Source organism: Rhinopithecus roxellana, chromosome 18 (genome assembly GCF_007565055.1).
Source record: "Rhinopithecus roxellana isolate Shanxi Qingling chromosome 18, ASM756505v1, whole genome shotgun sequence".
In the NCBI taxonomy this organism is placed as follows: domain Eukaryota; kingdom Metazoa; phylum Chordata; class Mammalia; order Primates; family Cercopithecidae; genus Rhinopithecus; species Rhinopithecus roxellana.
Genome location: NC_044566.1, coordinates 5481482 through 5508798, shown reverse-complemented (window position 1 = coordinate 5508798; position 27317 = coordinate 5481482). Strand labels below are relative to the sequence as shown.

Here is a 27317-nt window from a genome sequence, read left to right as displayed (position 1 = left end):
CTGGAACCCCAGCTATCCGGTGAGGACGCGGGGAACTGGAACCCCAGCTATCCGGTGAGGACGCGGGGAACTGGAACCCCAGCTATCCGGTGAGGACGCGGGGAACTGGAACCCCAGCTATCCGGTGAGGACGCGGGGAACTGGAACCCCAGCTATCCGGTGAGGACGCGGGGAACTGGAACCCCAGCTATCCGGTGAGGACGCGGGGAACTGGAACCCCAGCTATCCGGTGAGGACGCGGGGAACTGGAACCCCAGCTATCCGGTGAGGACGCGGGGAACTGGAACCCCAGCTATCCGGTGAGGACGCGGGGAACTGGAACCCCAGCTATCCGGTGAGGACGCGGGGAACTGGAACCCCAGCTATCCGGTGAGGACGCGGGGAACTGGAACCCCAGCTATCCGGTGAGGACGCGGGGAACTGGAACCCCAGCTATCCGGTGAGGACGCGGGGAACTGGAACCCCAGCTATCCGGTGAGGACGCGGGGAACTGGAACCCCAGCTATCCGGTGAGGACGCGGGGAACTGGAACCCCAGCTATCCGGTGAGGACGCGGGGAACTGGAACCCCAGCTATCCGGTGAGGACGCGGGGAACTGGAACCCCAGCTATCCGGTGAGGACGCGGGGAACTGGAACCCCAGCTATCCGGTGAGGACGCGGGGAACTGGAACCCCAGCTATCCGGTGAGGACGCGGGGAACTGGAACCCCAGCTATCCGGTGAGGACGCGGGGAACTGGAACCCCAGCTATCCGGTGAGGACGCGGGGAACTGGAACCCCAGCTATCCGGTGAGGACGTGGGGAACTGGAACCCCAGCTATCCGGTGAGGACGCGGGGAACTGGAACCCCAGCTATCCGGTGAGGACGCGGGGAACTGGAACCCTGTGCACTACTGGTGCGAGTATGAAATGACGTGGCTGCGATGGAGACAGCAGAGAGGTTCCTCAGAGAATTAAACACAGGTATGACCCAGCACGGGATCCTGCAGTCCCGCCTCTGGGTGCGCATCCAGAAGAAATGAGCTCAGTATGTGGAAGAGACGTCAGCACACGATCACTGCTGCAGTATTCACAACAGCCTACGAGGGACGCCCAAGAGTCCATCTGCAGGTCAATGGACAAAAACCGTGGTGTATACACAACAGAACGTGATTCCACCACAAGAAGAGAAGACGCGGATGAGTCCACTGAAATGACGTATCTAAAATGGTCAAAATCACAGAGAAAGCAGAACGGTGGTCACCAGGGCCTGGGGGAGGGGAGGTGGGGATGCCAGTTTAAGGGCACAGAGGCTGAGCATTGCAAGACGAAGAATTTCTAGAGTTCTGCTGCCTGACAATGCGGAAGTGCTCAATACTGCTGAACTCTACACTTAACACGGCTGCAATGGTCAGGTCCATGCCATGCTTTTTTTTACAATTCAAAACTTTAGAAAATTACTTAAAACAGAACAATACCAAGCCTGGGTCCTGCCTCTCAGAGCTCCTAACCTTTTTGTTTTATGCTTCTCGATGATCCTATTGTTTTTTTGGCCTTCCTCACTCATTCTCATACGATTCTGATATAAAGGTGTGAGTAGGAACACCTACAAATTATAAACTAAAATTTAAAACTGTCTCTGATTAGGGGATGTATATTTATTGTGCATCTTTTATTCTCTTCATACTAGGGTACACAGTAAGTGCTTAGCACTCATTAAATATTCACATTATTATCAATTGAATAAAAGAATGAATGATTATTTGGGTGGTAATAATACTCTAAATGTACTTTAAAACACTGGGATAAAATTTTAAATAGCTACATTCTAATTCTAATTATGGGCTGGGCGTGGTGACTCATGCCTGTAATCCCAGCACTTTGGGAGACCAAGGTGGGAGGATCATCTGAGGTCAGGAGTTCAAGATCAACCTGGCCAACACGGTGAAACCCCGTCTCTTCTAAAAGCACAAAAATTAGCCAGGCGTGGTAGCAGGCGCCTGTAATCCCAGCTACTTGAGAGGCTGTGGCAGGAGAATGACTTGAACCCGGGAGGTGGAGGGTGCAGTGAGCCGAGATGGCACGACTGCACTCCAGCCTCGGCAACAGAGTGAGACTCCGTCTCCAATAATATAGTAACAGTTATTATTACTATGCCACTAACTTATCTCAGAACTAGTAAGTCTTAGCTATCCAGTGCCCAATTACCCCATCAGTAAAATCCTCACATTCACTCATCAATTACTATGTGCCAGGTACTATTTTAAGACTCCCAGATGTATGATCACATTTAAAACTCAGCATCGTTGGAAATGGATATAGCCCTGTTATTTTCATTTGCCGGCTGAAGAAATCGAGGCTGGAGAGCTCACGTATCTTACGTGAAGTAGGGAAGGGATTTGAACTGGAGCTGGCTAACCACAGTGGTTTCACTTGGGACACACTTGGAACACTGTTCAGAGCACTCTGCGCTTTACACACCAGCAGGGTGACTAAGAGTTGACCAGGAGGGAAGGTGTGGAGGATGCACTTTCCTGGCAAAAGCAAAACACCTCCACAGCACCGAGAGCTGACTGCAGGCCAAGGAGCCTGAGAGGTGCAGTGGCTCACCTGCGAGGGCAGGTGGTGAGCAGAGGGCTGGGGAGGGAGGCACCAGCAGCTATCAGCTTTCACATGAGAAGCTGCCGGGGAAGAGTCATCAAATGCCATCAAATGTGGAGATTAGGAGGCTCTCCATGTCTGAGATGGACTGGACAGAAATAAGCATCCCTGAAATCTCCACCCAGAGAAATCCATCAACACACACAGAACACTGCACTCAAGCACACCCTCCCAGACCGTCCCAAGCTGGGTGCTGGGAGGACAGAGAAATCCATCAACACACATCAACACACAGAACACTGCACTCAAGCACACCCTCCCAGACCGTCCCAAGCCATCCCAAGCCAGGTGCTGGGAGGACAGCGACACTCTCCTGCCTTCTTGTTTAACTTTCTTGACCACTGACAAATGAGCGAAGAGGAAGCCTTCCTTACTTGAAAGAGGCAAGTGGCCCATCACCGCAGCTGGAGACACAGCTCTGCCGTCACAGTATTATGACTAAAATGACCACGTCCACACCAGCAGGAAATATTCTCACCTGAAAACTGGCTTAACCTGTAACTTGCACTGTTGGTTCAATCAAAACCAAGTACTTTACAAATGCACAACTCCCCTTTTTCCTTCAGCCCTGGTTAGAGTTCTTGGCAAACTCCCCAAATTCAAAATGAAGCTCTGGATGGTGGATGGGTCTATACTACATTCCAGGGAGGGACACGCTGAGACCACGGGAAATAAACAACCAATCCTCTTTTCCTGAAGCTGTATAGGTAAACTTAGGCCCACTGTGTTACAGTCCTAAGCTCAAAGGAACCGACATCTGCCTAAGCCATCAACTCTAGAAAGCACCTGCAACACCTCCCTATGCCGTCAATGCTAGCAGGAATCTACAACATTTGCACAGGTCATTATGCTGTAGCAGGAACCTGCAACATCTGCCTAATAACCACACCCTTAAAAACCTCCCTCAGCCCATTCTATTTTCCAGCAATGCTACTGAATAGAGCCGCATTTTTTTCACGATGGTGAAAATACACGGTTCCCACCCATGTGGCAGACATCTCACAAAACACATGCGCTCATCACAGGGAGTAAGCAGACCAAGGATGAGGGCACTGGAACAACTGTCTGCCAGTCTGAATCATCCCCAGAGAAGCCACAGCAGGCTACTGACTTCGCCTCTCCATAGAACCCTCTGCACAGGTGAGGTCTGCCGGCACATGTGCTGCTGTCCTACACTGTGCTACTGACGCTAAAAACCTAACTGGACTCACGGGGTGAGTTCTGTTTATCAAACCTCTAGGAAATTCTTGAGTGACCTCCTCTCCCCTGCCCATGTACACAGTAAGGAAAAACAGGTATCTGTCTGCAGAAAGTCTCGCCATTGTCAGGGGTCAGAATGGCAAACGTTCTTTCTGACCTTCAGTTTGAGCACATGTGTCTGAGTCCCCTGAGATTCAGCTGCACTGCGGGGACGCAGGGGGCAAAGGCACGGCGCGAAGGCTGGCCATCACATGCGGGGGATACCACCTAAGTGAAATAAAATGGAGCAGGCTGAGAGTGCCTCAGGAAGCCGATGTTACACTCCACGGGTAGCTGGCATAAGTGGTAGCTTCGCAGAATTATCCTAAGTGGCATCATTTTTACACAGGTGAGCAAATTCTCAGGTTTTCCCTTTTCTCACTTTTGGTCGTCCAGTGCCTGAAATTAATGCTAATGTCAAGTTTACTCGAATATCCAGACTACGAAATCAGACAGCACCTAACCTAAGTCTCCCTACACACGACCTGTGAAACCGCGTGCTCACACCCCAGTCTCCCGCAGAGACCAGTGCCTGCGGGGGCTCCTCCGTGGGGCTCACGTGCTAAGCAGCACAGATGCTAGTGTCTCAGGTGCAAGTCGACATGGGAGGTGACAGCACAGCACCCCCTTCCACAGGAGGCGTCCCCCCCACCAACCCCCAAGGGTTCTGACGCTGTTTCCCATGCAACATCAGGCCAGGCAGCAGCCATCTCTAAATGAGCCTGCACTTATTTAAAAACTTCCTTTCAACCTGACACCATCTAGATCAGGAATTAGTGCTCCCATTTGCCTTCAGGGTGGCTGCTCCCTGCGGACAATGCGTTCACCACCCCATGCCACCCACACTCAGGACACGTGAGACAAGCATACTGTGGGGAGGGGGAGCACTCCTCTGTGGGGTGAGCACTCCTCTGTGGGGGGAGCACTCTTCTATGGGGAGGGGGAGCACTTCTCTGTGGGGAGGGGGAGCACTTCTCTGTGGGGGGAGCACTCTTCTGTGGGGCAGGCGAGCAGTCTATGGGGGAAGGGGAGCACTCTGGGGAAGGCAAGTACACCTCCACAGGGAGGGGAGCACTCTATGGGGAACGGGACTTCACCTTTTCTCCCCTGGGCCCAGAGTAGTCACTGTGAGGCTCAAAATACCTGGTAAAACATTAAAGTCTCTAATGCACAGAGGCAGATGGAAAACAGTCCAGAGAGAGCCACAAACAAAAACAGCCGGCATCCACTGAACATGGGCAGAGAGAGAGGTGGCTTGGCTGGAACAAAGGACTAAGGAGCATGGGGCCCCAGGTCTCCCTGCAGCCCACCCATCCCAGATCAGCACAGGGACAGAGTCTCTAGCCCACAGTGAGGCTACAGCCTGCCCCAGTTGGCTGGTGCCTCCACTCTCCGCCACTGGTGTGATGGGCAGCCTGGAGCAGACTAGGCCAGGGAAATGGTGCTGGACCAGTGTTCTCTGCCCTTCACCATGACAGAGGCCCCCAGAGAGTTCACCTGCCCCACAGCCCCGCAAGGACCAGGCCACCTTCTCCACCCCTAGTGTGGCTGCCCAACCCTCCCGACTAGCGCTCCCTGTCCCTCACCTCCCCAATCCCCACCCTCCCAAAACACATAAAGCTCTGTAGGAACACAGACACAGCCAACGGAGCACTTCCACCCACACCTTCAATCTCTTTGTGGCTTTCTCTGGCTTTATATGAGAAATACAAAGTACTAGAAACACTGACCTAAACAGGCAAACAAAGCCCATGTAAGTGATTCAAACCCGTGCCATGCCTTCCTTCTTTGGTTCTCAACCACAAAAATTCTGAAAATGCACTATTTTAAAATGCTCCCAAATCCATTTTTGATGAGTGAAATTCTGCCCTGAATAACGCTGAGCACAGCATGACGTGAGCAGCGGAAGTGGGTGGGTCAACGACACGGGAGCGTGATGGCGAGCACCTTCCGCAACAAAATGGCTGGATCTTTCCTGCACAGCCAGAGCTCCCCAGGCTTCCAGAAGCTTCTCTGGATGTTACACAACAGGAACTCCTCCCTTGGGATCTGTGGGGAGGAGGAGACCAGTGGCGACAGTGCAACCCAGTTACAGTGAAAACCGAGCTCCCTGGGCAGCACACCTTGTCTGCTGAGATCTACAAAGCCCTCTCTTCTCCATGCAAGTCTTTTTCTGGAGCCCTGGGCTATGTTGCATTTTAAAAGCTACTTCTAAAAGGTTATCAGATGCCATCATCACTTGAAGAGTAAAATGCTCCTACCTTGGCTTTGTGGCTATTTCTGCCGAAGGCCAGACATAACTTAAGAAAGATTCAGGCTGGGACAGTGGCTCACGCCTGGAATCCCAGCACTTTGGGAGGCTGAAGTGGGTGGGTCACCTGAGGTCAGGAGTTCAAGACCAGCCTGGTAACATGGTAAAACCCCATTTCTACTAAAAATACAAAATTAGCCAGCTGTGGTGGCACATGCCTGTAATCCCAGCTACTCAGGAGGCTGAGGCAGGAGAATCACTTGAACCTGGCAGGTGGAGGTTGCAATGAGCCGAGATGGCACCATTCCACCCCAGCCTGGGCAACAGAGCAAGACTCTGTCTCAAAAAATAATAATAATACACACACACACACAGAGAGAGAATTCACATGCTATAAAATTCACCCTTTACAATGTACAATTCAGTGGTTTTTTAGTTCATTTACAGAGTTGCCACCATCTAATCATCACCACCATCTAATTCTAGAGCATTTTCATTACCCCAAGAAGGCACAAGAGCCACACACAGTCGCTCCCACACCCCCTCCCCCAGCTCCTGCCAACTATTAATCTACTTTCTGTCCCTACAAATTTGCCAGTTCTGGACATGTCACATAAACAGAATCATACAATGTGTGGCCTTTTATTTCTAGCCTCCTTCACTTAGCATCGTGCTTTCAAAGTTCATTCATGGTGTACATAAATCAGTAGTTGGTTCCTTTTTGTGGCTGGATAATACTCCATGGTAAGGATAAATCACATGTCATTTATCCATTCATCTACTGATGCGCATGAGAGGCTTCCACTCTTTGGCTACGATGAATAATGCTGCCAACAACACAAGAACATTTGTGTGAAAGTTTCTGTGTGGACACATGTCTTCAAAGCTTTTGAGGATATACTTAGGCGTGGAATTGCAGGGCGTATCAGTAACTCTTCATATTCCCGTACATCAAGGAATTGCCAAAGTATTTCCGGAGCAGCTTCACCATTTTACATTCCCACCAGCAACGCACAAGACTTCCAGCTCCTCCACATCCTCCTTAACACCTCTTCATTGTCTGTCTTTTTTATTACACCCCTCTTAGTGGGTATGAAGCACAAAGTTTTTATGTACATTTCTCTAATGTAAGTAAATGCAAATAATGTTGACCATCTTTTTTTTTTTTTTTTTTTTTTTTTTTTTTTTTTGAGACGGAGTCCTGCTCTGTCGCCCAGGCTGGAGTGCAGTGGCCGGATCTCAGCTCACTGCAAGCTCCACCTCCCGGGTTCACGCCATTCTCCTGCCTCAGCCTCCCGAGTAGGTGGGACTACAGGCGCTGCCACCTCGCCTGGCTAGTTTTTTGTATTTTTTAGTAGAGACGGGGTTTCACCGTGTTCGCCAGGATGGTCTCGATCTCCTGACCTCATGATCCGCCCATCTCGGCCTCCCAAAGTGCTGGGATTACAGGCTTGAGCCACCGCGCCTGGCCATGTTGACCATCTTTTCATTCATTGGCTGGCCCTTTGTATTCTTCCTTGGTAAAATACCAATTAAAATCCTTTGCCCATGGTTAGATTAGAGCATCATTTTGTTATGAATTGACAGAGTTCTTTGTGTCTTCTGGATGCAAATGCTTGACCAGAGCTATGCTCTGCCAATCATCTCTCCCATCCTGTGAATTTTCTTTCCATTTTCGTAATGGTGTCCTTCGAGGAACAAGTTTTTAATTTTAATCTAGTCCAATTTATTTATCTTTTCCTTTGGTTGCTTATGCTTTTTATACCATATCTAAGAAAAGATCACCTAATCCAAGGTTACCATGATTCGCCCCTGTGTTTTTCTGCAGTCAACTCAATAAAGTAACTCCTGCTGGCCGGGCGCGGTGGCTCACGCCTGTAATCCCAGCACTTTGGGAGGCCGAGACGGGCGGATCACAAGGTCAGGAGCTCGAGACCATCCTGGCTAACACGGTGAAACCCCGTCTCTACTAAAAATGCAAAAAAACTAGCCGGGCGAGGTGGCAGGCGCCTGTGGTCCCAGCTACTTGGGAGGCTGAGGCAGGAGAATGGCGGGAACCCGGGAGGCGGAGCTTGCAGTGAGCTGAGATCCGGCCACTGCACTCCAGCCTGGGCGACAGAGCGAGACTCCGTCTCAAAAAAAAAAAAAAAAAAAAAAGTAACTCCTAAGTATCTGCAGTATACTTAGTCCTCTGCTAGGCTCCATGGAGTAGGAGAGACAGGTGAGATGCCGCTTCCCACCCAAAGGAATCTGCTGTTTCACTAGGGGAAGAAGACATACAAGCTGGCCCCACAACTGCATGGGTCCCCTAGACTCACAGTGGGACACAAGAAGGGAGGCTCTGTAGGGGCAGGGCAGGAGAAACAGCCTCGATGGGAGCCGTCATCCCACGGTGGGCCAAACGGCCTCGATGGGAGCCGTCATCCCACGGTGAGCCAAACGGCCTCGATGGGAGCCGTCATCCCACGGTGAGCCAAACGGCCTCGATGGGAGCCGTCATCCCAAGGTGAGCCAACGGCCTTGATGGGAGCCGTCATCCCAAGGTGAGCCAAATGGCCTCGATGGGAGTCATCATCGCACAGTGAGCCAATGGCCTCAATGGGAGCCGTCATCCCACAGTGAGCCAAACGGCCTCGATGGGAGCCGTCATCCCACGGTGAGCCAACGGCCTTGATGGGAGCCGTCATCCCAAGGTGAGCCAAATGGCCTCAATGGGAGTCATCATCGCACAGTGAGCCAACGGCCTCAATGGGAGCAGTCATCGAAACAACGTGGCTGATGGCTGGGACCTGGGGGAGGGGGAGGGGGAGGTGGAGGCGGGTGGGTGGGGGGCATGCCGGCAGCAGAACAGGGTCAGAGAGGCTAGAATTGGGCCACATGGCCTTGGGCCAGCACAGAAAGCTCCCGCTTGGCAGACCCACCTGTCCCACGATGTTTAAAGGAGCTCTGCACTGCATGAAGCCAGTCGGCTTAACTGCAAACACTGCCTTGGTGAGAAGAAACAAGCAAAATGTTCCCAGCTCACATTTCTTTTCCTATTTGCAGCAAATTATGGCAATAACCTAAGGTTCGTTCAATGCTCCACGAGCAGAAGGTCACATACTTTTCTGAGTCACTAACACTTTAAGTTGAAGCTATTTCTTTTTTTGTTTGTTTGTTTGAGACGGTATTTCACTCGTCATCCATCCTTGAGTGCCGTGGCGCGATCTCAACTCACTGCAACCTCCACTTCCTGGGTGCAAGTGATTCTCCTGCCTCAGTCTCCCAAGTAGCTGGGATTACAGGCACCCGCCAACCCACCCAGCTAATTTTTGTATGTTTAGTAGACAGGGTTTCACCGTGTTGGCCAGGCTAGTCTCAAACTTCTGACCTCAAATGATCCGCCTGCCTTAGCCTCCCAAAGTGCTGGGATCACAGGCGTGAGCCACTGCGCCCGGCACAAGTTGGAGTTATTTATCCCAAGGCACAGAGCTTTGGGAAGCTGGCGCTGAACAGATATGGGAGGACTGAGGGTTTCGGACCACAGCTTGGGTTCAGAAAAAAGTAAAAGGGCTGAAGGAGAGAGGACCTGTGAACTCTTCCAGGGTCAGTTCCAGGCTACAAAGGAGACTGAATGGGCTTCCGGAAGCAGTATTTCCCTGCACCATGAAAAAGCAGCAAGGCCAGTTATGGAGGGACACAACCAGGCTGACGGCTGTAGCATGGGCAGCAAATCTGTGTTCGTTAATCCAAGACCCAGAGCGGCTTCCACCCGAGCCCCCTGCTGAGCCAGCTGCAGTTATTCTCAATACAAACCAGACTGACCATGTAACCTTACAGCCCGCTCATTTCGTGCTCTTCCCAAAACCCTCCAAGGTTTCCATCCACTCAGATGAAAGGAGAAATTAGACGAGCCCTCGGTGACCTCCCTGTCTCACGGCTCCTCAGACACAGCCAAGCTGAGTCCTGTTTTGAGGCCTCTGCCCGTGCCGTTCCTCAGCCCAGCCCCTTTCCTCCTCTCCTTCAGGTCTTTATGCCCACGACAGCTCAGCATGGCTGGCCCTTGCCAACCCCCCCGGAAGCCCATCCCTCCTGTAATGAACATATTACAAATATTTCTCTGTAATATTTAGCACTACCTGACTCATGATCTGTTTTAACGAACATTTCACCGAAGGATAACTTGCTCACAAAGTGCCTAACCTGCCCTAGGTGTGTGGCTCAGCCTTCACCTGGGTAACCAGTGTCATCAGGACCAAGAAACACAACATCGTCAGCATCTGAGAGGCCCCTTCTGTGACTGCAGGCCCTCCCACCTGCCAAGGTCTCACTCTGACCTCTGCCTCCATCCCCCAGGAGTGCCCAGCTTTGAACTTCGCATCAGTGAACTTATAATATACTCTTTCTGTCTGGCTTCTTTTCCTTGTTTAGGCTGTCAAAAGTCACCCATGTTGTTTGTTCATTTTATTTAATGTGAGCATTTCATGATTTATTTTTGCTTTTTCTACTGCTGACAGACATTTGGGTTGTTTCTGCGAGCATGTATTTACTGCAAACTGCCAAAACAGTTTTCTGAAATGGTCTTGAACGCTCCCACCAGAGGCACATATGGGTTCCAACAGCTCCACAGCCTTCCAACGCTGCCCTGGGTACAAATACCTGACCAGACCTGCGCTCTGCCAATCCTCTCTCCCGTCCCATTAATTTTCTTTTCAATTTCATAATGGTGTCCTTTGAAGCACAAAAGTGTTCAATTTTAATCTAGTTTAATTTTTAGTCTTAATGTAAGTTTAGTAATATATTTGTTTACTGTCATCGCTGCCTAAAATGGACAGTGCATTAGATGCATGCCACTAGGGGACAGATTTCCAAAACGTACTCAATATAGAAAACCTGCACAACTGTATTATAATTCTGGCACGCTGGAAACAACACACATTTTAATTTAACTGGGAGAAGAAAGATCGCAACTTCTCATCAGCAGTTCTCCTCTTTCACCTGCATCAGCAGCTCTCTTCTCTTTCACCTGCCTGGTGCTCCTGGCTGAACAGCATCAGTGGCTCAGATCCCTCATATTCTAGAACGTGAAGCACATGTAAGATAACGCTTTGTTGCTGAGATGCTACCGCAGAAGGAAAGCTCCAGGCTACCCCAGAAAACACAGTAATAACACCTTTTCCTATAAAGTTAGCTGAGCTGTGTGTGTGTGTGTGTGTGTGTGTGTGTGTGTGTGTGTGTGTGTTCCTATGTGTCAGGCACTATTTAGCAGCTCTACAGGGGTTTCTTATTATTATGCAACTCCCATGAAGGTGCCATATAATCCTCGTTTTAGAGACAAGCAAACTGAAGCTAAGAAAAAACAGATAACGTACCAAAGATAAAACACGTGCTAAGTGATAGGGTCAAGTTCAAACAGTGTGATTGGATCAGGGCTCGAGTTCTCACCCTCTGTCCATGCTACCCCTCACAACTCGCATCCTGGCACCATGGTCCACACCAGTGCGCCCCTTAAGCAAGGTCAAAGGGGCTCTGCGCCTGCTCTGGGCACGCGCACACAAAGGCGCGGGAGGCGGCCCTGCACCTGCTCTGGGCATGCGCACACGGAGGCCCTGCACAGGCTCTGGGCATGCGCAGATAGAGGTGCAGCGGTGGCCTGGCACCAGAGCATGCGCACACAGAGGCATGGAGGAGCATGCGGACCATTGGGCTCATGGCTGCACCTCGGAAAACTCAGGGGCTCCTTAGTGCTGAGCCCCACTTTGCGACTGCCGAAAAGTTTGGTGCGCTGCTTAACTTCACGTTGAGAAATGTAAGCAATGTTAGACGAATCGCGCAATGGTTGGTGAGTTCAACTCCGTAATGACTCTGTCAAGGTTCTGGAGCTATTTGAGGTTGCACGGTGCAGGGTTCTAAGCCCTGTGGCCACTTAGGACTTCTTATCTGCGCGAGTGAAGGTTTATTCTACACAATGCAACTAAAACGGAGCCTGGAAATGAACAGATCGACTCCAGCAAGCATCATAACCTCTCGCTTCAGATTTTGTGTTCACTAAAGTCTTAACTTTTTCACCGAATTCATAGGAAGTAATATTAAGTCTTAGAATTTATAAATGTATACAAATAAAATGCTTTGAGAAGAAGTTCTGTTGACAAACCCGCAGAAATCACTGCTGTGGGTTCTGTAATTCCTGCGCTTGTGTGAGCTCAGGCAATCGGAAACGGCCTCCATCAGTCGCGCCGAAGGCTGTCTTGCTGGGCTGCCATGCAATGCCAGGCTTTCGGGGCACTCAAAGAAATCAACTTTTTATTTAACAGAAAAAAAAAAAAAAAACCCTCAATCTGAACATTCTTGAAATGTCAGCAAAACCCGTTTACGGTATTTAGATTTCCCAGTGTCCTTCTATAATTAATTCTCCCTTGAATGAAAAAGTTTCTTTTCCCCAGTGTATCTATGGAGTGCCTTTTATTAGACCCAGATGGAGATTTCCTTTTTTACCTTCACTGCCAGAAAACGCACAGCTAAATCCATCCCAGACGTCTGCTAAAATTTTTCTCGGCTTTTTTTTTTTTAAGTCCTCTTTTATGTTGTGTTTAATTGTGTCAGCTACTTCAAATCCTTCCTGGAAGGGAGACTAGAAGCCCCAGCGGGCAGCCGTCTTCTCTGTCTCCTGGCGCTTCACCTCGCCAGTTGGTATCCATGGTCCTACCACTGACATCGCCTCCTGGAAATGGGGGCATGGGCAGAACCACGCTTACCTTTTGGGGTTGCTGCCTCAGGAGGAGGCACCTGCCACCACCCCACCAGGTGCCACAATGATGCCCCCCACGTGCGGCCATGAGGGCACGTGAGCCAAGTACAGGGTATAGGATAGCTTTCTGGTGACGAGAAAAACCATATCACTGAAAAAGAGAAATATTCATATTGCTATCCACTTTGAAAACCACTAATTTATGAAAAGAAAAGTACAGAGGAGTGTGAAAGCATTGGGTCACATTCTCTAAGTCTGCATTTGTCACTGATATTTATTTTTTGAGTCCAATACAGTCAGGGTTTGACTCTCCAGGCAGCCTGTGGTTCCACGGCGGTTGATGGCTGAGGTCACCGATAGGCACTGGAAACCCAATTTCTGCCCAGACTCACTTTTCTAGTTTGCAAATTAGAAATAAAGACAAGAAATTTCACTCCTGTCTTAAACTCTGGGTTACTAAAATTCCATGAAGACCAACCTCGTTCAGTCCATTATTATTGTGATTGCAATGGTTTCTTAACCAAGTTGCAGGAAAGGTCCTTTTCTTAAGTATTTTAAGAATCTTTCCCTGTCCCTCACCCGCCCCCTACACGTGCCCCATCCCAGCACCAATTAAAAGCCAAGCAGGGGGAACAGCTGAGCTTGCATGTCTATTCTGCTGTGAGGCCCCGTCCAGAGGGCTTAGTTTCTCAAACAAAAACTCATTATCAGCTGGAAGCAGTACAGCTAGTGAAGCTCAGGAGCACCCACTCTCCTGGTGGCTCACTGTCTCCGGTCTCCTGGTGGCTCACCATCTCCCGTCTCCTGGTGGCTCACTGTCTCCCATGCCCTTTTAGCTCATTAACCCAGATGAAATCATTTTCTCAATAACTAAGTAACACAAAGGCCTGGTTTAATGGTATTAATAGAAACTCAATGAGTATTTGCTTGACAAATGACCGATCAGTGAAACAGAACTGCTAATTTAAAACTGGAAAGAAAAGGAAAAGAGAACCACTGCTAAATAATCTAAGGAGCTCTGAAGATAAGAATCGCAGAAGTGAGTCAGAAAAATGAGATTTAGCTGTCCACCGACTTGGGCGATACCAGCAAGGAATTTCTTGAACTCTTAGACAAAACAGAAACCAAAATATATAAATATAGAGTTACTATATTTTAAATATATGATTTTTCCCCCTAAAGTAGTCTCTCTTTGTGTAGATTAATGCATTTTATAAGGAAAGGAAAAAAATTCTGTGCAATACTCCTTCACTTGTGATCCACACTTGTGAGTTTAATGTGATAATGTGGGCCTACCTCGAAGATTCTAGATTTAACAAACCATTCAACCTGTTAGCTTTTCAGCAAAAAGCCAGTCAACAATAAAACTAGGCTCAACAGCTCAACTCTTAACCATCAAGACATGAAATACAAGTGAAACTATGTCAAAGGTGTTTTAAATTGTTAATATCCAGTGTTAGTAAGAACAGTGAAACTTAACACCTGAAGCTTTCGCATTCCTGCCTAGAAGAATCTCTGCATCAAACAAGCTCTACAGTTTGATTAATCCTGTCCCCACTGCGGATCCTGCATCTGCACAGTAGGATCCTGTATGTGCCCTGCACGCTCACTGCGCCTGAATCCTCCACCCACCGCTCATTTTTAAGTAAAGCAGAGATGCTGTACCCCACGCCCTGTGCCCTCAAGCCATACTCAGCTTCCCCTCTCTGCTTTTGTGGGGAAGAGCATGGACAAGAAGAAAAACAGATGCCTTGTTAAATATTAATAGTGTTTGCCTGTATAGTTAACTCTTTAAGAAATGTACCATTATGCTTCTAATGCCCAATTTAACAATGAAATGTATGTTTAGAAGAAAAGCATGTACAGAAATTTTCATATAAATAACTTGTAAACCTGTGTCTATTGCTCCAACTCTAAAATAGAAGGGTTTTAATCAAAACTGTAATTCAACACCTGCCACCTAATAAAACATAGGCACTAATTAAACTACAGGCAGAGGCTGGGCGCAGTGACTCACACCTGTAATCACAGCACCTTGGGAGGCTGAGGCAGGTGGATCATCTGAGGTCAGGAGTTCAAGACCAGCCTGGCCAACGTGGCGAAACCCCATCTCGACTAAAAATACAAAAACTAGCCAGGCATGGTGGTGTGATCTGCAGTCCCAGATACTCGGGAGGCTGAGGCATGAGAATCGCTTGAACCCGGGAGGCAGAGGTTGCAGTGAGCCGAGATCGCACCACTCCACTCCAGCCTGGGCAACAGAGCAAGACTCTGTCTCAAAATAAACAAATGAACAAACTAGAGGCAGATATGGTCATAAAATAAATTTGTAAGTGCTTTTTATTCTCAAGTTTAACTACAAAGGCCAGAAGAGAAAATAGGGAGAGATGCAGCTGGAGAGAGATGGAGCAGGAGAGAGATGGAGCTGGAGAGAGACGGAGCTGGAGAGAGACGGAGCTGGAGAGAGACAGCGCTGGAGAGAGACGGAGCTGGAGAGAGACGGAGCTGGAGAGAGACGGAGCTGGAGAGAGACAGATGGAGAGAGACAGATGGAGAGAGACAGATGGAGAGAGATGGAGCTGCAGAGAGATGGAGCTGGAAAGAGATGGAGCAGGAGAGAGACGGAGCTGGAGAGAGACGGAGCTGGAGAGAGACGGAGCTGGAGAGAGACGGAGCTGGAGAGAGACAGAGCTGGAGAGAGATGGAGCTGGAGAGAGACGGAGCTGGAGAGAGACGGAGCTGGAGAGAGACAGATGGAGAGAGATGGAGCTGCAGAGAGATGGAGCTGGAAAGAGATGAAGCAGGAGAGAGACGGAGCTGGAGAGAGACGGAGCTGGAGAGAGACAGAGCTGGAGAGAGATAGAGCTGGAGAGAGATGGAGCTGGAGAGAGACAGAGCTGGAGAGAGACAGATGGAGAGAGATGGAGCTGGAGAGAGAGGGAAGCAGGGAGTGAGAAAGAAGAGGATGGGGAGAGAGAGACTCACTGGCCCAGGACCTCTAATCACCCACTACAACACATTATTTCTTTTCGTTTTTGTATATATTCTTACATTTTTGTGCAAAGTTTTCATTCTATTCTACAGTAAGTCAGACTTTGTTTTAATTTAGAAACGTTTAAAGGTGCCCACCTCTGAGCGCAATGGATGAACCAGAAGGTCGTCTGTGGCTCCTCAGACTCCAGACTGTCAGAGGCCCTGAATGGAGGAGCTGCTTAGGATGCAATTATTGCCACATATGTTCCTAAAACCCCCGACCAACTTCCCAACAGGACCGAACTCACTGCCGGAGACTTTTATTCACTGCAAAACACTATAGGTATAGGTGTGTGCAGGACGCCGCCGCAGGCCACCGTCTCACCTGGGGAGGCCAGTGTCCACACACCATACCTTCCCATGCTGGAACCTGGGCCACCTGCCCACACCCGCCCCCATTTCTCCACCATCTAGTAGGTTTCCCACACACACTGCTGGGACTCACACTCTCCCATGCACCCCTCGGGCCACTACTTCCTTCCTCACCTGCCTTTGCCCTTACCTGCACTTAACCTGCTCCTAGAGTCTTGGAGGGCAAGACGGGACATTTTTTGAAGGATAGGATGTGATATGTTTGTAGCATAGGATGTTGCAAGTCTCACAGGATAGGATGTGATAGATCTCATAGGGTAGGACGTGATAGGCCTCATGGGACAGCCATGAACATGAGTGACACCTACTGTCTCCTCCCACACCTTCCTTGGGGACAGCAGTACCTGCTGGGCCATCGATAGGCAATGAGTTCATGCACATCCAATTCCCAGTCTCGAATTTTCACTTACATCGTCACACTTAAAACTTTACTCATAATAAATAAAACAGAAAACTGGTGAGTGCCGTGCAATTGATTATCAACTACAGAACCTCAGCTGGCTGGAATGTGGACTCCTGGCTGGGGAATGGAGTGGGAATGTGGCTGGGGAATGGAGTGGGAATGAAGCGTGTGGCGCAGTCACCGCAGGAGTTCTGACAGTTTCTATTTTTGCTTAGATGGCATTTCTGTTCTCTTCAGTAATAAAGCTAACCTGTTTAGTAATAAAGCTAACCTTCATGTTTTATCTAAGGAAGACTGTATACGAGGCCGGGTGCAGTAGCTCACGCCTGTAATCCCAGCACCTTGGGAGGCCAAGGCAGGCGCATCACTGGAGCGCTTTGGTGGCTGAAGGGGGTGGATCACTGGAGATCAGGAGTTCGAGACCAGCCTGGCCAACATAGTGAAACCCCGTGTCTACTACAAGTACAAAAATTATCCAGGCATGGTGGCAGGCACCTTAATCCCAGCTACTCGGGAGGCTGAGGCAGGAGAATCGCGTGAGCCCAGGAGGCGGAGGTTCAAGTGAGCAGGGATCGCGCCACTGCATTCCACCCTGGGCAACTGAGCCAGAGACTGTCTCAAAAAATAGATAAATAGACTGTCTACGGAAGGAACACCTGTCCCATGAGAAAGTGCTGCCCGAAGACCCACTTCCTCCCACCCCGCCCCCGACCTGCTGCTGTCACGGCGGCATCTAATTCTGAAAATCCTTCCTCATTCAGGCTCCCTGGGGCAGTTTTCTACCCTTTCCCCCCAAATATTTGAAAGCCTAAAAACCTCACTTTTTAAGGTTTATTTACAAATATATGATCTGCCATGCTGGGCTCACGTGATGGACCCAGCAGTGTGTCCAGAAGAGCGCAATTTCACCAGGAGGCCCTGCGCAGACCCCGCACTGCGAGCCCCGTCCTCCTGCACCTGCGCAGGCACCCGGTGCTCACGCCGTGAGGTTTCCTGGGAAGCGGCTGTGTGTCCCATGCCTGGCACCGTGTTACTAGAGAACAGGGATGTGTCAGGAGCTCTTCACACATCAGCAGGGGAGATCATCACATCACACGCCAGCCACGAGCTTCCAGATTACAAAACTGCTGTGGGCTCAGCTGGCTCTTTGAGAACCAACTGTTCCATGCCAGGAATTTGCCATCTTCACCTTCCCTCATCAATGCCTGTCCTCCGGCCTCCATGAGGCTTCAGATCCACGTGAATCACAGATCCACGCAAACAAAGATAACAGCATCACCTCCAGCACAGAAACTCTGTGGCTGCCCGTGTCCTGGCAGACTGGACTCCTCCGAGGTTGCACTTACCATGTGACTGCAGGGTGACCCCTTCCAGGCCACCGGCCCCACGGCTCCCACGCAATCCATGGTCTATGTGGGCCACTGCGAAGAGTTCCCATGGGCTGTTTTATTTCCCAAAAAGAAACTCGCCCTCCACCACCTTCAGAAGCTGCACTTAGCGCGGACACAGAATGAGACTCTGCACCCTCCCAGCTCCCAAATCTATAACTAAAAATTGTGCTGCCCATTTTCCAAAGTTCAAGCTTTGGCTATTGGAGAAGTAAGTATTACTGTTACGTCTAAGCCTTGGCCAAATCATCGTCAGGAGCCATTTAAAAGTAACAACCATTCCCCGTTTGCTTCCAGATTCATCACTGACAACAATAACAGTTTGCGTGTTTTTTCCTCGCAGGTTTCCCGCAAGCTGAGGGGCCAGCATCACAACTTCCTAAAGCCCCCGTGAGATTCAGCGGCCTGCTGGCCTCACCGTGGCCTGACTCTATCAGCTAAAGATAGCAGGACACTAAAAATAGCAGGAGTGCTGCGGCAGTGCCTTCTGACACTGTTCACACTCGGATGCGTTAGATACTCCAGGTCGGCAATGCTGAGGTAGGGACTGTGCTGCCTCAGTGCCTTCTGACACTGTTCACACTCGGATGCGTTAGATACTCCAGGTCGGCAATGCTGAGGTAGGGACTGTGCTGCCTCAGTGCCTTCTGACACTGTTCACACTCGGATGCGTTAGATACTCCAGGTCGGCAATGCTGAGGTAGGGACTGTGCTGCCTCAGTGCCTTCTGACACTGTTCACACTCGATGCGTTAGATACTCCAGGTCGGCAATGCTGAGGTAGGGACTGTGCTGCCTCAGTGCCTTCTGACACTGTTCACACTCGGATGCGTTAGATACTCCAGGTCGGCAATGCTGAGGTAGGGACTGTGCTGCCTCAGTGCCTTCTGACACTGTTCACACTCGGATGCGTTAGATACTCCAGGTCGGCAATGCTGAGGTAGGGACTGTGCTGCCTCAGTGCCTTCTGACACTGTTCACACTCGGATGCGTTAGATACTCCAGGTCGGCAATGCTGAGGTAGGGACTGTGCTGCCTCAGTGCCTTCTGACACTGTTCACACTCGGATGCGTTAGATACTCCAGGTCGGCAATGCTGAGGTAGGGACTGTGCTGCCTCAGTGCCTTCTGACACTGTTCACGCTCGGATGAGTTAGGTACTCTGGGCCTGCAATGCTGAGGTGGGGACTATGCTGCCTCAGTGCCTTCTGACACTGTTCACACTCGGACGCGTTAGATATTCCAGGCCGCAATGCTGGGGGACTGTGCTGCCCCCGTGGGCAGTCGGATAAATCCACAGAAACCGCAGGGGTAAGAAAGCAAACATAGTAGAGTGATTAAAACGGCATCCAGTTGTTAACAGGGTGGGCTGTCATAAGGTCAGGCTCAATCAGAGATGAGCGGACCACCAACCAGACGTGTGGAGAGTCCTGTGTCCAGGAGCACCCGGGATGATATGCTAACAGAGGTGTCTACAAGTTCTAAATTTTCACTCAGGTTCACTGATTTTGTCACTCAGATTCTTAAGATGTCGGGATCCTATCCTGGACTCTGAACAGGGAACAAAGCCTTTTCTTTAAATGTGTTAAAAAACCAAACATCCTAAATGTTGCCAATGTGAAAACCTGCTTTAGTCAAGCCTCCGGTCACTGCATTTGCTTGTCACACGCCCACGGGCCGTGGTGGAGTTTGCAGTGGGCCACCCCCAGGAGGGGAGCTGCTAGCAGAGGGCAGCGGCCACTGCGTATTCTTCTCTTAGCTTTGAATTTTGAACTGTTTGTATATCCATTCAATAAATCCAATCAGTCCACAACTATATCAAGGTAGACAAAGAGAAGAGGAACAGCAGAGGTAAGCGATCATGGAATATTTGTAGTTAAAGCTCCGTGGATACTAATAAGGTGGTACATACAGGTAACACAGGGAGACGGGCCGCACAGTCTCACAGCCTCTCCACACGCGGACACTGACAACGCGGTACATACAGGTAACACAGGGAGGCTGGCCACAGAGTCTCACAGCTCCTCGACGTGCGGATACTGACAACATGGTACATACAGGTAACATAGGGAGGGCGGGCCGCAGTCTCACGGCCCCTCCACATGTCGACACTGATAACGCAGTACATACAGTAACACAGGGAGGCGGGCTGCAGTCTCACAGCCCCTCCCTGTTGGGTCCAGCAGTCCAGTTATCTGGGTAAGGGTCAGTGACTGGCTTTGTAAATAAAGTTAACTGGCACCAGCCACACTCACTCATTCCACTTTCTCTGTGGCCATTTTCCTGCTACGATGGCAGGTGTGGGCAGGTGCGCAGACCTCAAGGCCCCATAAGCCTACAACATTCACTATCTGCCCTTTTCACAAAAAGGTTGCCAGCCCCTGGTCTAGGAAGAAGGGGTGTTTTTCCCCTGCTCACCAGACATGGCCCTTGCTGGAACCCTACATGTATCGATCTCTCATTCACTCTGAGTTCTGAGTTACACAGAGAATTCACTTCTGCAACGCATGTGAGAAATGGGCCCGGGGCGGGGGGGGGGCGGGGGGCAGTGTCAGCCTTTAACAAGATGCACCTGGAGCCGAGTTCATCGCCCAGCACCAGAGCCCCCAAGCTGTGTGGCAGGCTGCACGCAGCCAGAGTTTAGCTCCAGAAACAGATGAAAGCCGGTTTGCATTTCAATCTGGTGTCAGGTGAATTTCTCAGGCAGCCACCAGCCCTCAAGAAAATGGGCAGGGACTACCTCTGCCTGCCAAAAGGGGCCTGTGCGGACCCTGCACGGTGTGTGGAGCCCCTCCACCTTGGGCAGCCTGGTTCCTTCATGTGCAAAGAACAAAAGCAGTGTTTTCTAGAGTCACCTGGGGCATTTATCAGCTTTTTTTTGTTGTTGTTGTTTTGTTTTTGGAAAGAGACTGCTGCTCCCACTAGATTTCAAATTCCTACCAGGGAAAGACCAATTCTTACTTCTGTTGTTTGCTTTGTTTCCTGTGTTCCCAGAACCTGCCTATAGCAGATGCTCAGTAATTATTGGCTGAATAAAGTAAATAAATATAGTAAACTTGCTAAAAATAGAGCAGCAAGTTATCACTAGAAACAGCGTTCAGTAGGGCATGGTGGCTCACGCCTGTAATTCCAGCACTTTTGGAGGCCAAGGCAGGCAGATCACCTGAGATCAGGAGTTTGAGACCAGCCTGGCCAACATGGTGAAACCCCTATCTCTACTAAAAATACAAAATTAGCCAGGCGTGGTGGCACATGCCTGTAATCCCAGCTACTCGGGAGACTGAGGCAGAAGAATCGCTTGACCCTGGGAGGTGGAGGTTGCAGTGAGCCAAGATTGTGCTGCTGCACTCCAGCCTGGGTGACAGAGCAAAACTCTACCTCAAAAAAAATTTTTTTATAAAAAAGAAGAGGCAGCGTTCAGATTTACCATTACCTACAACCCCAAGTTATGGTAAGAAATTCACATAAGCTATGCAAGAATTGTAAAGTTGCATATTAGACAAAAAATTTGCAATGTCCTCAAACTTTTCTATGAGATTTTTCCCTCTTAGCCACGTCCCAAGGAAGATGTCTTTACAATTATTTATTCTGAGGACCTACAGTAGCATTAAGTCGTGCATTTTTTATTCTGCTTGTACTTTTCTCAAGGCAGAAACACCTTCAGCTTCAAGTTTACAGGTTAAGGCACTGTATCCAATAATTTTATAACACTCTTTAATTTTCTGCTCCTGTGAGCCCTTCAAACTGCAAAAGTAATGGACGTTTTTTTCCAGTTTGCAAAGCCAGGCATTTGATTGGCTCTGTTTTCTGTCCCCCAGCATCTGCAGTACCCCCTGGCTGCAGCATCAGAAAGGACATGGCAGCAGCACAGATGGAGACGGTCAGGAGCTGCCATCCCTTTGATGGCCCCCTTGGGCTCCTTTACCTCATTCACCTACAGATCTGGGAATCCGCCAGGAAAGGCTCTCAGAAGTACAACTGCCTTTAGGCCTGTCCCCCAGCACCTATCATCTGCCCCCGGCCCCTCTCCCTGCACACAGATGGTGCCCCAGGCCCCTCTCCCTGCACGCAGACTGTTTCCCCCCACAGCCCCTCTCCCTGCACGCAGTGCCCCCCGGCCCCTCTCCCTGCACACAGACTGTGCCCATTGGTCCCTATCCCTGCACGCGGACTGTGCCCCCAGCCCCTCTCCCCACAGGCACACTGTGCCCCCCAGCCCCTCTCCCTGCACGCGCTATGCCCCCCGCCCCCTCCCTGCACGCGCTATGCCCCCGGCCCCTCTCCCTGCACGCGGACTGTGACCCCGGCCCCTCTCCCTGCACGAACTATGCCCCCGGCCCCTCTCCCTGCACGCGGACTGTGCCCCCAGCCCCTCTCCCCACATGCACACTGTGCCCCCCGGCCCCTCTCCCTGCGCGCGCTATGTCCCCCCACCCCTCTCCCTGCACGCACTATGCCCCCCGACCCCTCTCCCTGCGCGCGCTATGCCCCCCGGCCCCTCTCCCTGCGCGCCATGCCCCACCCCCAGCATTCACCTCCTGGGACACACTGTTCCCTTCAGAGAAGCCTTCTCCTCTTTTCAAGGACCGATTGTGACTCCCTAGACACCAGCTGCGTTTACAGAAGCAGAGTCAGTGAAAACTAAAAGCACAAAGCTTGCTTGGCACAGAGGTGCAGTGAGCAGGACCCAGGACCATGGCTTCCCGCCCCCTCCCCAGCACCTTGCTCATGATCACAGGTTTACCTGTCTGTCCCCCTCCCCACTGCCTCGCGCCCAGCCCAAGCCTCAGTCAGCTCCCACAAGAGGGGTGTGCAGTGTCTCTTGTGACTCAGAACAGGGTTGAGGGCTAGAGTTCAACTCTTCCCCCAGGTACGCATGGCCGGCAACCTATGGAAAGAGGTGTCGGCCATCAGCTGTTGGTCCCACACTGGGCCACAGACAATCCGCCCTGAGGGAGGAAGAAAATGACGTGGGGACCAGGCCCGAGGCTACAGCCAGCCCACACGGGACCACAGGCACGGCCGCAGGGGTGGCTGGAGCAGAGGAAGGCAGATCACCTCTGGAAACAGAAACGCTCGGGTCAGACCCTGGCTCCGCGGTGGAATGAGGAACACACCTGGCCTCTGTTCCGGTGCCCGGCCTGCTTCAACACCCTTGGAACTTCCCACATGACAGGAGTGTTTCTGTTGCTCACCAAGAGTCCCTGTGGACCACACCTGAGCTTATGCTAATGAGGAGCCTCAAGAGGGGCCCAAACAGCTTCCTGGGGGGACCGGCCTCACCCCAGAACAGGGCTGCAGCTTCCACCCCCAGCCTGACCTCTGACCTGCGAGGAGAAGGGAGGCACTGGAGACTGAGTTCAATTTCTTGGTCAATAGTGTGATGAGACCCCGGTGCAGTGGTGAGACCCCCGGTGCAGTGGTGAGACCCCGAGCAGCGGTGAGACCCGAGCAGCGGTGAGACCCCGAGCAGTGACGAGACCCCGAGCAGGGGTGAGACCCCCGAGCAGCGGTGCGACCCCGAGCAGTGGTGAGACCCTGAGGAAACGCTGGTGCACCAGATTCCTGGCCGCCGCACACACACGGTTCTGAAGTAGGGAAGAGGGAGGAGGGCCACATGACAGCTCCACGGGGACAGGGGGCTACCAGTGGACCCCTCGCATCGCTCCCACGCATCATAAGCCCCTCGTCCTCAGCACAGTGACCTCCTGAGTTCCGCGAGTCCTTCCAATAAATCGTCAACTCTGAGTCACAGGGACCTTCCTGACGTGTATGGCAGGCACTCAGAAGTGTGGGTGGCCCCTGAGACTTGTGGCTGCATCTGAAGCACGCCGTCTTGGGGGACAGAGTCTGTAACCTGTGGGGTCCACATGAACTCAGGGCACGCAGAGTCGGAATGGGGTGATGATGGCAATGGGGACAAAGGGGGCGAAGGGGGAGAAGGGGGCAAAGGCGGCAATGGGGGAGATGGGGGAGAAGGGGGCAATGGGGGAAAAGGGGGTGATGGGGGCGAAGGCGGCGATGGGGGAGATGGGGGTGAAGGGGGCGATGGGGGAGAAGGGGGCGATGGGGGAGATGGGGGCGATGGGGAGAAGGGGGCGATGGGGGAGAAGGGGGCGATGGGGAGAAGGGGGCGATGGGGAGAAGGGGGCGATGGGGAGAAGGGGGCGATGGGGGAGAAGGGGGCGATGGGGAGAAGGGGGCGATGGGGAGAAGGGGGCGATGGGGAGAAGGGGCGATGGGGGAGAAGGGGGCGATGGGGGAGAAGGGGGCGATGGGGGAGATGGGGGCGATGGGGGAGAAGGGGGCGATGGGGGAGAAGGGGGCGATGGGGGAGAAGGGGGCGATGGGGAGAAGGGGCGAAGGGGGCGATGGGGGAGATTGGGGGCGATGGGGGAGAAGGGGGCGATGGGGAGAAGGGGGCGATGGGGAGAAGGGGGCGATGGGGGAGAAGGGGGGCGATGGGGGAGAAGGGGGCGATGGGGAGAAGGGGGCGATGGGGAGAAGGGGGCGATGGGGAGAAGGGGGCGATGGGGGAGAAGGGGGCGATGGGGGAGATGGGGGCGATGGGGAGAAGGGGGCGATGGGGGAGATGGGGGCGATGGGGAGAAGGGGGCGATGGGGGAGAAGGGGGCGATGGGGGAGAAGGGGGCGATGGGGAGAGAAGGGGGCGATGGGGAGAAGGGGGGCGATGGGAGAAGGGGGCGATGGGGGAGATGGGGCGATGGGAGAAGGGGGCGATGGGGGAGAAGGGGGCGATGGGGGAGAAGGGGGCGATGGGGGAGAAGGGGGCGATGGGGGAGAAGGGGGCGATGGGGGGGAAGGGGGCGATGGGGAGAAGGGGGCGATGGGGAGAAGGGGGCGATGGGGGAGAAGGGGCGATGGGGGAGATGGGGGCGATGGGGGAGAATGGGGGCGATGGGGGAGAAGGGGGCGATGGGGAGAAGGGGGCGATGGGGGAGAAGGGGGCGATGGGGGAGAAGGGGGCGATGGGGAGAAGGGGGCGATGGGGAGAAGGGGGCGATGGGGGAGAAGGGGGCGATGGGGGAGAAGGGGGCGATGGGGGAGAAGGGGGCGATGGGGAGAAGGGGGCGATGGGGAGAAGGGGGCGATGGGGAGAAGGGGGCGATGGGGAGAAGGGGGCGATGGGGAGAAGGGGGCGATGGGGAGAAGGGGCGATGGGGAGAAGGGGCGATGGGAGAAGGGGCGATGGGGAGAAGGGGCGATGGGGGAGAAGGGGCGATGGGGGAGAAGGGGGCGATGGGGGAGATGGGGGCGATGGGGGAGAAGGGGGCGATGGGGGAGAGGGGGGCGATGGGGGAGAGGGGGGCGATGGGGAGAGGGGGCGAAGGGGGCGATGGGGGAGATGGGGGCGATTGGGGGAGAAGGGGGCGATGGGGAGAAGGGGGGCGATGGGGAGAAGGGGCGATGGGGAGAAGGGGGCGATGGGGGAGAGGGGGCGATGGGGAGAAGGGGGCGATGGGGAGAAGGGGGCGATGGGGAGAAGGGGGCGATGGGGGAGAAGGGGGCGATGGGGGAGATGGGGGGCGATGGGGAGAAGGGGGCGATGGTGGAGATGGGGGCGATGGGGAGAAGGGGGCGATGGGGGAGAAGGGGGCGATGGGGGAGAAGGGGGCGATGGGGAGAAGGGCGGATGGGGAGAAGGGGGCGATGGGGAGAAGGGGGCGATGGGGAGAAGGGGGCGATGGGGGAGATGGGGCGATGGGGGAGATGGGGCGATGGGAGAAGGGGGCGATGGGGAGAAGGGGGCGATGGGGGAGAAGGGGGCGATGGGGGAGAAGGGGGCGATGGGGGAGAAGGGGGCGATGGGGAGAAGGGGGCGATGGGGAGAAGGGGCGATGGGGAGAAGGGGGCGATGGGGGAGATGGGGGCGATGGGGGAGAAGGGGGCGATGGGGAGAAGGGGGCGATGGGGAGAAGGGGGCGATGGGGGAGAAGGGGGCGATGGGGGAGAAGGGGGCGATGGGGAGAAGGGGGCGATGGGGAGAAGGGGGCGATGGGGAGAAGGGGGCGATGGGGGAGAAGGGGGCGATGGGGGAGAAGGGGGCGATGGGGAGAAGGGGGCGATGGGGAGAAGGGGGCGATGGGGAGAAGGGGGCGATGGGGAGAAGGGGGCGATGGGGAGAAGGGGGCGAAGGGGGTGATGGGGGCGAAGGGGACGATGGGGGCGAAGGGGGTGAAGGGAGAGATGGGGAGAAGGGGGCAAAGGGGGAGGAGGGGGAGAAAGGGGGTGAAGGAGGCGAAGGGGACGACAGGGGCTGGTCTGCACCCCTTGGAGGGGGTGATGCCTCATCTTCTTTGTTAGAAATTGAGATCAACTGCGCCACATGTCAGGCTTGTATGCACATTTGCACATTAAGTGGTATGCCCCCGCACGTGCCACCTGAGCCCGTGTGACATGAACGTTCCCGGGAATCCACAGGCCCTGAGGGCCTCTAGGTTTCGGACGAGACAGAGGACCAGGTATGCACACTTTGGGGACATCCAGGCATTTGGCTTCATCAAATAACCTTCAGTCAGCTGCCTAGACAATCAACTTGCAAACTAAAAATAAAATCCTAAGCCCCCCACTGACTGAATGGACCCCCTCTTGGCCAAGGGAACCCCAGAAAAATCTTAAACTGAGCTCCTAGCCATGACAGAGGTTAGATATACCTCATTCTGCCCCCTCCCTTTTGGAGTTTAGACACAACTGACCAGCATTAACATCAAAACAGAGATCATAAAACGAACAAAATACACTCTGGCCAGGCGTGGTGGCTCACGCCTGTAATCCCAGCAGTTGGGGAGGACAAGACAGGCGGATCACCTGAGGTCAGGAGTTTGAGACCAACCTGGCCCACACTGTGAAACCCCGTCTCTACTAAAAACACAAAAATTAGTCAGCTATGGTGGTGTGTGCCTGTAATCCCAGCTACTCAAGAGGCTGAAGCAGGAGAATAGCTTGAACCCGGAAGGCGGAGGTTGCAGTGAGCAGAGATCACGCCACCGCACTCTAGCCTGAATGACAAGGGGGCGGGGGAGGAACCTCAGTGGCAATAAGACACCAAAGAAACCTGCTACCAGAGGCTTCATCTGTGTGATAAAGCCCCGGTCTCCACAACCTCTTTACCTCAACCCAGGCTCACAGGACCGAAGGAAAAAAAACAGACTCTGTGGCACTAAGATGCCAAATTATAAACAGGCCCCAGGGCCATTCCAGATGAGGGTTAAGTCCCACCTGCAGGCCGTCAGTCCTGCTCAACA

The 27317-nt window shown here is 52.6% G+C and overlaps 1 protein-coding gene and 1 pseudogene across 10 annotated transcripts in view; both read right to left on the bottom strand.

Moving 5' to 3' along the window:
• The window catches only part of ATP11A (ATPase phospholipid transporting 11A), a 185047-nt gene that overhangs the window by 124674 nt on the left and 33056 nt on the right, over nt 1–27317 (bottom strand). The window lies entirely within an intron of this gene.
• LOC115894529 lies at nt 9542–10276 on the bottom strand (annotated as a pseudogene).